The following is a 10,992-nucleotide window of genomic DNA, read 5'->3' as shown; positions in this document are numbered from 1 at the left end:
AAAAAAAAAAAAAAAAAAAAAAAAAAAAAAAATTGCCTGAAAAGATCACATCTGAGAAAGAAGGTAACAGAAAGGAATAGAAAGCTTATTTAAAAAAATAATAATAATAACAAAAACTTCCCAAAACTTGAGAGAGATATTCAAGTACAGCAAGGTCGGAGAAACAAATTTCACCCCAATAAGACTAACCCAATGACATAGTTTGAATGCTCTCTTCAAAACTCATGTTGAGGTTTAATCCCCAGTGTTGGAGATAGGTGGGAGGTCTTTAGGTCTTGGGGCCAGATCCCTTCTATAAGGCTTGGTGCTGTCCTCATGATAATGAGTGAGTTCTTGTGAGATCTGGTTGTTTAAAAGTGTGTGGAATCTTCCCCTTTACTCTCTCTTGATCGTGCTATAGTCATGTGATGTGCCTGTTCCTGCTTCATTTTCCACCATGAATAAGAGCTCCTGAAGCCTCCCCAGATGCCAAACAGATGCCAACACTATGCTTGTTCAACCCACAGAAAAATGAGCCAATTACACCTCTTGAATAAAATAATCAAACTCTTGAACCTCAAGGACAAATAACGTATTCTAAAAGCAGTAAGAGAAAAGAGGAAAATAACAGAAAAGATCTCCAATTTATCTGGCAACAGACTTCTCAATGGAAGCCACACAAGCTAGGAGGGACTGGGACAATATTTTCAAAGTGCTGAAAGAAAAAAAAAAACTGCCATCCAAAATCCAGCAAAGCTATCCTTTAAATATGACGAAGTCTTCCCCAGATAAATAAAAGTTGAGACAATTGACCACTACCAGAACTATCTTCCAAGAAATGCTAAAAGGAGTTCTTCATTCTGAAAGAAACAACAAAACAAAACAAAACACTAACGTACAAAAGGAAAATATTTATCATTTCTTTAAAAATACTTGTTGTATCTATGAAATGTTTTTTGCAAACCTCATGGTAACCACAATGCAAAAACTTATAATAGAATCACTAAAATAAAAGGAAGGAATTAAAATATACCACCAGAGTAAATACTTAACCACAAGGAAACTAGGAAGGAATAAAAAAGTCACAAAATAACCAGAAAATAATTAACAAAGGAGTAAGTTTTTAGTATCCATAATAACACTTAATGAAAATGAATACAATCCTTCAATGAAAAGGCACAGAGTGTCTGAATGGATAAAAATATAAGACCCAACTATGAGCTGGGTCTACAAGAAACCCACTTCACCTATAAAGTCACATATACCCTGAAAGTGAAAAAGATATTGCACGTAAGTAGAAAACAAAGAATACAAGTAGCTATAATTAGAAAAAAAACTACAGGTTCAAGACTATAAGATGAGAAAAAGAAAGTCATCATACAATGATTAAGAGATCAATTCTGCAAGAAGATATAACAATAATAAATACATATGCACCCAACACTAAAGCACACAAAAGTATACAGCAATCATTGATAGATCTAAAGTGAGAAATAGACTGCAATATAACAATAATAGGGGACTTCAACATGCCTCTTTCAGTAATGAACAGATCATCCAGACAGAAAACTAACAAGACTTTGGAATTATTCTACAGACTGGACCAGATAAGCTTAACTGATATTTATCAAGCTTTTTACCCAGCAGCTGCAAAATACACATTCTTTTCATCAGTGCCTGGGCCATTCTACAGAATAGACCATATTTTAGGACACAAAACATGTTTCAACAAACTTAAAAAAGTAGACATCCTACCAATTATCTTTTCTGACCTCAGTGGAATAAAACTAGCAATTAATAACAAGAGGAAATCCAGAAACTACACAACACCTGAAAATTAAGCAACCTTCTCTTGAACAGTGAAGGGGTCAATGAAGATATTAAGACGGAAAATTAAAAACTTTTTTTAAAACAAAGAAAAATGGAAAGACAATAATTTCTTCCATAAATATTTCTAGGAAAACTTGGTAACCATATGCAGAAGAATGTAACTGGACACCTATTTCTCACCATATACAAAATCAAATAAAATGGATAAAAGTGTTACATCTGAGACCTGAAATTATGAAACTAATACCATAAAGCTTTTGGAAAATACCTCAGGACACAGGAAATTAGTAGCACAAAGCTTTCGGAAAATACCTTAGGCAAAAATCTTGTGTAAGACCTCAGAAGCACAAGCAACAAAAGCAAAAATAGAGAAACAGGATACGTGAAGCTAAAAAGATTCTGCACAGCAAACAATCAACAAAGTGAATTGGCAACCCACAGAACTGAAGAAAATATTTACAAGCGATCCACCTGAAAAGGAATTAAAAACTGGAATATATAAGGAGCTCAAATAACTCAATAGCAATAAAATGAATAATCCGAATAAAAATAGGCCACGGATCTGAATCGACATTTCTAAAAAGCAAATGTACAAATGGCCATTAGTATATGAAATAATGCTCAACATCACTAATCATCACAGAAATGTAAATCAAAACCATAATATCACGTCACTCCAGTTAAATGGCCTGTATCAAAAAGACAGGCAATAACAGATACTGGTGAGGATGTGGAATAAGGGGAACCCACATACACTGTTGGTGGGAATGTAAATTAGTACAGTCACTATGCAGAATGGTAAGGAGGTTCCTCAAAAAATTAAAAACAGAACTTCCATATGACCCAGCAGTTCCACTACTGTGTGTGTATCCAAAAGAAAGGAAATCAATATATTGAAGAGATATCTGCACTCCCATGTTTATTGCAGCACTATTCCCAATAACCAAAATATGGCATCAATCTAAGTGCCCATCAATGGATGAACTGGTAAAGAAAATGTGGCATATATACACAATAGAATATTTTCAGCCACAAAAAAATATTTTATTTTTTACTTTGCAGTGATTGTGAAAGTTAGCTGTGGGCTTGTAATATGTGGCCTTCACTATTTTGATGTAGGCTTCTTCAATACCCAGTTTGTTGAGGGTTTTTATAAGGTGATTTTTTTTTTTTTTTTTTTTTTGAGAAGCAGTCTTGCTCTGTCACCCAGGCTGGAGTGCAGTGGCACAATCTTGGCTCACTGCAACCTCCACCTCCTGGGTTCAAGCAATTCTCTGCTTCAGCCTCCCAAGTAGCTAGGATTACAGACTCCCACCGCCATGCCCAGCTAATTTTCATATTTTTAGTTGAGATGGGGTTTCACCATCTTGGTCAGGCTGGTGTTGAACTCCTGACCTTGTGATCCACCTGCCTCGGTCTCCCAAAGTGCTGGGATTGCAGGCATGAGCCACTGCACCTGACCCATGAAGTGATGTTTTACATTATCAGTCCAGAGGTGTGCTCCTCTGGGTCACTACTCTGCCTGGGGTTGTATCCTCACCACCTACACACTGTGCTCTCTGACTGTACCACACTTTCCATGCATCTGCACAATCGTTAAGAGAAGACACTAGCTGAGTTTTATTCACCAGAATATCCTAAACCACAGCACAGTGCTTGGAATCCAAAAAACATTCCATAAATATTTTGCTTATGGGATAAAACATTGAATGTTTTAATGAAAGCATATATATATATATATATATATGCTTTCATATATATATATATATATATGAATGTGCAGCATTTAATAGTGTTTGAGTTGATCATGGTATTGTGTACAAGCAGACACGGATCAGGCTAATTTATCTTAACCACCTAAATAAGTCTCAAATATCAAAACATAAGTCATTTGCTCATATATGACCTTTCTTGATGAATTATTAATCTTTCAGTAATTGAGCTTTATTAGTGTATATGTCAAATCAACTCTGAGAAATGTCAGATAAACAGGCATCCTCCCAATGGAGTGACAATGTCAGAAAAGGAGTCAAGTGAATAGACAGGTATGTCCTAAGGAAGAAAATATAAATTAACAATGACTTTATCAAGATTCCACAAGGCAAACAGATTTAATAATCATCTTCAGCCATTTCTCTCTATACAGAAGCACTCTCTCTTCTTGGTATCTATTTAATTAAATAGTCTTTACACAAAATCAATAATTAGTCACTCTGAAGAGTTGAGGCATTTTAGGGTCAGTACAAGTCATAAATAGCTTTACCGAGTCAAACCAAATCACTGAATAAATTACAAAGAAAATTCAGACTTGGAAAGGGTGGCTCTATACAACTAAAAGGAGTTTCTAGTATTATTGATCATTTGTAGGGCAATTTTGTCAGTACACAATCTACTTCCTTAATAAATAATACAGTGAAGACAAACAAACTACTTAATAGCATGCAAACATTGCTTTAAGGGTAATACCTTGACTTCTTTGCTTCTTGAAAAGTTTGCGGTCATAGAACTAGCAATGATTTACTCTATACCTATACCTATTTTATACCAAGCATTGTGCTAGGTACTTTCATATATAACTTCTAGTATAACTGCTATTAACATTAGATATTATAATACATCATTTTGTCAGAGTCTAATGTGTTAACGATTACACAATGGAACTCCATATAATCTGGCATTTTGGAAAAGAGTAAACTGATGATGGTAGGCGAGATAACTGCCCACATTAGATACATATTAAATGACAGAACTGGAATTCAAATACAAGGCTATTTGACTCAAAAGCCAAAGGTTTTCCTCTAGTAAATTAGATCAACTGAATATATAAATAAATAAGATAAATTAATGGATGAATTATTTTATGAGCTTTGTACTACTTTACAACATGGCGATATAATCACTTTATTCCAATAGCTCTTTAAAATATTATTACAGAAATTGCAAACACTACATATTTTAATGATCCTCAGATAAACATTATCTAGTATCAACAATTATCAACTCATGTTTTATATATATATATATATATATATACACACACACACGCGCGCGCACACACACACACAATTTCTCCCATCTCTGGATTATTTACAGGAAAATTTCAGACATATCATTTTATCCTTAAGTGTTTCAATGTCATCTCTGAAACATAGGATTTATATATTTTTAAACATTCACAAGGTCATTATCATATATTAAATAATTTGTTAACATTACAAAGTATCTAGCCAGCATCTAATGTACCCAATTACTCCATTAATATTATCTCTTACAGTGTGGTTTTATGCATCAGAATGCATAAAACAGTCATAGACCATGATCTAGTGATGTCTCAAAAACCTTATTCATCTATAGATTGCCTCTCTCCCTCTCTGCCTGTACTAGTCCATTTTCATGTTGCTATGAAGAAAAACCCAAGACTGAGTAATTTATAAGGAAAGAAGTTTAATTGACTTACACTTTCGCATGGCTAGGAAAGCCTCAAGAAACTACAATCATGGCAAAAGGTCAAGGGGAAGAAAGGTACCCTCTTCTCAGGGCAATAGGAAGGAAAAGTGCTGAGAAAAAGGGGGAAATGCCCCTTATAAAACCATCAGATCTTGTGAGAACTCACTATCCCAAGAACATCATGGGGGTAACCGCCTCCAAGTTTCAATTATCTCCCACCAGTTCCCTCCTATGACATTATCATGGCATAATGGTGGGGAATATGGGAACTACAATTCAAGATGAAATTTGTGTGGGCACACAGCCAAACCATATTATTCCATTCCTGGTCTCTCCCAAATCTCATGCCCTCATATTTCAAAACACAATCATGCCTTTCCAATAGTCCACACAGCCTTTGCTCATCCCAGCATTAACCCAAAAGTTCAAGTCCAAAGTCCCATCTGAGACAAGGCAAGTCTTTTCCGCCTATGAGCCTGTAAAACTGAAAGCAAGTTAGTTACTTCCCAGATACAGAGGTACAGGCATTGGGTAAATAAACCCGCTCCAAATGGGAAGAATTAGCCAAAACAAAGGGGCTACAGGCCGAATGCAAATCTGAAATCCAATAGGGCAGTCATTAAACCTTAAAGTTACAAAATCATACCTCCTCTCTTTTTTTTTTTTTTTTTTTTTTTTTTTTTATACTTTAAGTTCTAGGGTACATGTGCACAAAGTGCAAGTTTGTTACATATGTATACATGGGCCATGCTGGTGTGCTGCACCCACTAACTTGTCATTTACATTAGGTATATCTCCTAATGCTATCCCCCGCCCCCACCCCACAATAGGCCCTGGTGTGTGATGTTCCCCTTCCTGTGTCCAAGTGATCTCAATGTTCAATTCCCACTTATGAGTGAGAACATGCAGTGTTTGGTTTTCTGTTCTTGTGATAGTTTGGAATGATGGTTTCCAGCTGCATCCATGTCCCTACAAAGGACACAAACTCATCCTTTTTTTTGACTGCATAGTATTCCATGGTGTATATGTGCCACATTTTCTAGAACCAGATCATTTGCCCTGCAGTTTCCCTCGGTTCACATTTTGCTCATTGCACCCACAGTGTATTATTTAATATGACCATTTGTATTCTGTATTTTCTGCAAACTGATAGGTCTGAGTCAGGGTTTCTTAATCTCAGTACTGTTGACATTTTTTAAAATTAAGTGATTCTGATAACTCTTGGTTGTGGGGGGCCTTCCTGTGCTGTGTAGGATGTTTAGCAGCGCGTCCCTGGCCTCTACCCACTAAATGCCATTAGTACCTCCCCATTTGTGACAATGAAAAAATGTCTCCAGATATTGCCAAATGTCTCCTGGAGACAAAATTGCACCTGGTTGAGAACATTGCTCTAGGCCAAAGTTTTTGTTGTTTTGTCATTCTGTTTTATTTGCTATTATTAGGTTGGTGCAAAATTAATTAATGACAAAAACTACAATTAATTATGCACCAACCCGTATTATTTTTAGACTAATTCCTAGATGTTGTCTTTTGTCAGTTCTTTTACTGATGGTGGCAGGCTTTAATGAACAGTTTTCATATCTATAAAATCATCATGGGTTGCAGAATGGTGACTTTCTACTTCTACCAATTCTTTCGTATTTGTTTTCCTTTTTTATTTGTTTTTGGCTGAGATATTTCTATTAAGAGAATGTTTTTCTTATTATTTGATTAGTCTGAGATAAAGTTTGTATAATAAAGGCAGAATAATGCTTGATGTTTTTTCCTGTTACCAGTTTACAGAAGAGCAAGTCCCAGCCTTCTCCAAAGATAACTAGAACTGACAAGTTTTGTCTTCATAATAGTCAATTTTTGATAAAATCATATTACACAAATTTAAATCCATTGTAATTAGTATTCCTATAGATGATCTACATATCTTATGTTTGGCAAATATGACCTCTTCCGTTTGATTACTGAATTCTTTAGTTTTGATATGACTATACTAGTCTTTGAGTACTTCCTTAATATTTTGTATAAATAAATGTTTTAGGTTAATCCTTTATATTTCCTGCATAGGCTTAGAATCAGGCATTTTCCAAAAGCTCTCGTTCCTTTTATTAAAATCCATTACTACTTAACTGGTAATAATTATATTTTATTTCCTTAAATTACTACAGAAAATTATTTATACTGCTTAGATGGGATTAAGGGAAAATAATATTTATTTTGCAAATCTTATTTTAGCAGTACCTATAAAGATATTGAAGACACAACCTTGTACCAGCAGCAGCTAGTAGAGTATTTTGTGAATAGTTGGTGTCTCAGAAATGGTTGCTATGCAAAGGAATAAACGGTTTCTAGTGGAGTAATATTAGTGACATTAACATCTGTGCTGAGATATCAAATGGACATATTTTCAGTAACTTTCTTTCTTCCCCAACATTCAAACTTGGTTGCAAAGAGAGCTACCATTTTGAAAAGAACATAGATCTTCTTTATTAAAGGAACTCAAAATACATTAAGCAGGGTAGCTATGATTTCAAGTTAAAAATAAAGTTATCTGTCCACATTAAAAAAGAGTTAAGAGTCAAAGAAAACCACATTAATTTTCAGTACCTGTAGAACAAATTAGCAAATGTTGTGACCATCTGTGAAAGACACCAGGGCCACATAAGACATGAAATTATTTAATGTGTTAAATCCATTTAAAATGTTTGTATCCTGTTAGTTCTAACATAATTACTATGTTAATTTCTGTGTGTTTTGCATATTAAACAGAACGCACTCTGGGAAGCTAATGGCCGCTATGTCAGCTTTTTTATTAAATCACGAAATAAACATGCACAATGCTGCTTCCAAAGATAATTAGTTTACTATTTCTGCCAAAGTTTAAATATTGGGTATGCTTTAAAGATTTGACTTCCATTTGAGGTGGTGGTGGGCATGTGGTAGCTTCTAGATTCTTCAAATTATCTTCAAGGCAAGAGCATTTTTAGAGGAGAGAGAATTAAAATGTTTTGTTTTCATTCTTTACCCTTAATTTTAGCATTGCAGTTATAAAAATAACCAACAAAAGTCTATAGCATAGCTCTACATAGAACTATACTAGATAATGGGGGATGGAACAGACAAGTATAAATATTTCTTGGTGCAAAGCATTTTAATCAAGTGTGAAATATTAGACGCAAAATAGTCTAGATTACACTGCTTTTGTTTTTTGAGATGGTGTGTTGCTTTGTCACCCAGCCTGGAGTGCAATGGTACAATCTTGGCTCACTGCAACCTCCACCTCCCAGGTTGAAGCGATTCTCCTGCCTCAGCCTCCCAAGTAGCTGGGATTACAGGAGCCTGCCACCACACCTGGCTAATTTTTCTATTTTTTATTAGAGACAGGGTTTCAACATGTTGGCCAGGCTGGTCTTGAACTCCTGACCTTAGGTGATCTGCCCACCTTGGCCTCCCAAAGTGCTGGGATTACAGGCTTGAGTCACTGAGCCTGGCCGATTCCACTGTTTTTAAGCAAAAGCCACATGAAGTTGACGAGAAAGCCCTTGCCTATTCCAGCTCCCAAAAGAATATGCGTATCTGTTTGGCAAAGATGAAAACTAATCAAACTAAACCAACATTAAAAATAAAAGACAAATAAGCCTATGAACAGTTGCAGGCTGTCTCCAGTGAGCTTCACTCACATTCTTCTCCATAGAGAAGCCTGATCCACACAGCACTGCTACATGCTTGCCACGGTAGGCATTTAACATCAAGATCACTGCTTCAGAGAAGACAAAGTATGCAGCCTGCGTTTCCTCATCCACTTTTCACACCTTTTCTGAGGAATAACCTGGGAAGATACTTTTGTGTGGTGGGCAATTGCTATTGTGGGGCCCCTGATAGAATTCCTTTAACCTCAGCTCCATTGACTACGTTTGATATAATCTCAGGCATGTCCTTTTAGTTCTCGGAGTCCTAGTTTCCATTCTTATAAAGTAGAAGCAACACTCAACTCGTCATGTATCTTTTGCAACATCAAGTGAGATAACTATGTAAAGAACCAAGTCCAGCTCCTGGCATGTGACACATGCTTTATATGTATGCAATTTACATATACTTAAGTTATGATTAATATTTGTTTATTTATCAGTAGTGGCCTTTTAGGGGGATAGAAATGCCCAGCTTTGTTTCTTTAATTCCAGACAGACAGACCATGGACGATCTTGGCTTCTAATGCTAAAGAAAGAATGTTAATAATATTAAGTTACAGTAATATTAAGATATTTTATTGAATTTTAATGAATTTCTAAATACAAAAGTTAACATACTAAGTTTATGTTACTAAATATCTAGTCCTATTATTTAAACAATATAAAGTAATTGTTTTATTTGCCATCTGACACTATAAACTTTTAATTTTTGAACATATTTTACATATTTTTTCTCATTTGGTCTTTCCTCATTTCATTTGAGTAATGAAATGAGGACCAGTACTGATGTATGTCATGATCTATACCAGGAAATCCACAGTGGTTTAATGGAATTGACCAAAGCTAGTGTGTGACAAAGTCAGGAGCAAATCCCAAGTGTTACTGCAGTTAGCTCAAGACTGGCTTCACGATCAGGTGCAGTGGCTCACGCTTATAATCCCAGCACTTTGGGAGGCCAAGGTGGGCAGATCACGTGAGGTAAGGAGCTTGAGACCAGCCTGGCCAAGATGTTGAAACCCTGTCTCTACGAAAAACAAAAAAGTTAGCTGGGTATGGTGGCACACCCCTGTAATCCCAGCTACTGGGGAGCCTGAGGCAGGAGAATCAATTACCTCCCCAGAGGCGGAGGTTTCAGTGAGCCAAGATCACACTACTACACTCCAGCTTGGACGACAGAGCAAGACTCCTTCTCAAAAAAAAAAAAAAGGAAAGAAAGATTGAAACATTGATTTCACCATTCAGATGATGACTTTCCTAAGGTGAGTTGAGTATTAAGTACATTTCTCCCTTCTGATTGGAACTTACTCCTTTCTGATTTCTTCTTCATTAGTTTTTTGGTTGCATTCACATGAGAAAATGCCAAAATTCAGCAGGTGAAAGGAAGACTTTCACACTGATTTGCATCTCTAGTAACTGTAATGAGGTTAGCATTTTCGAGGTTTTACATAAAATGTGTACATAAAATCATCCTAAAGCCTTTGCATTCATAAAAAATGATTATTTTTGTTGACTCAAGATCATTCTTGTTTTCATCAATGATTACCCTCAGCTATAATAAAGTGATACCCAAAGGCAGCATTCCCTAAAGTGCATTCTGACAATGCATAATTAAGCCTTCCTGGACAACTGCATGCAAAATTAACCTCCCTTTTTTCAGTGCTTTGAGTATTTGGTTGTGTTCCATAGCAGTTTTCATAACATCATTTTTATCCAGGCTTTCTACTGACATTATATAGAGGCATTAATTTGTTTTGTGACTTTTGGCCAAGTCAGCCAGTGTCCTTAATATTCAGTCTCCTGATCATAAAATGGAGGAAAATAATACCTTCTTCATTGTGTCTTTTGAAAGGATTTAGATGATTAATTTTGCAAAATATCTGGCACAAGGCTTACCATTCAGTAAATCCTCAACACATGTGGGTATCCTTCACTTCTGTATCCAGATTATTTTTTAATGCCGTATTAAAAAATTAAATAAGTAAATCAATTTTGTTTTCATTCAAGTTTATTCTAATCACTACTTTCTTGAATATATCAGTGTAGTATTAAATAATAT

This window comes from Rhinopithecus bieti, unplaced genomic scaffold, assembly GCF_001698545.2.
Source record: "Rhinopithecus bieti isolate Rb0 unplaced genomic scaffold, ASM169854v2 scaffold_18285, whole genome shotgun sequence".
NCBI lineage: Eukaryota > Metazoa > Chordata > Mammalia > Primates > Cercopithecidae > Rhinopithecus > Rhinopithecus bieti.
The sequence above is the reverse complement of the archived record's forward strand: the minus strand, read 5'-3'. Positions refer to the sequence as shown.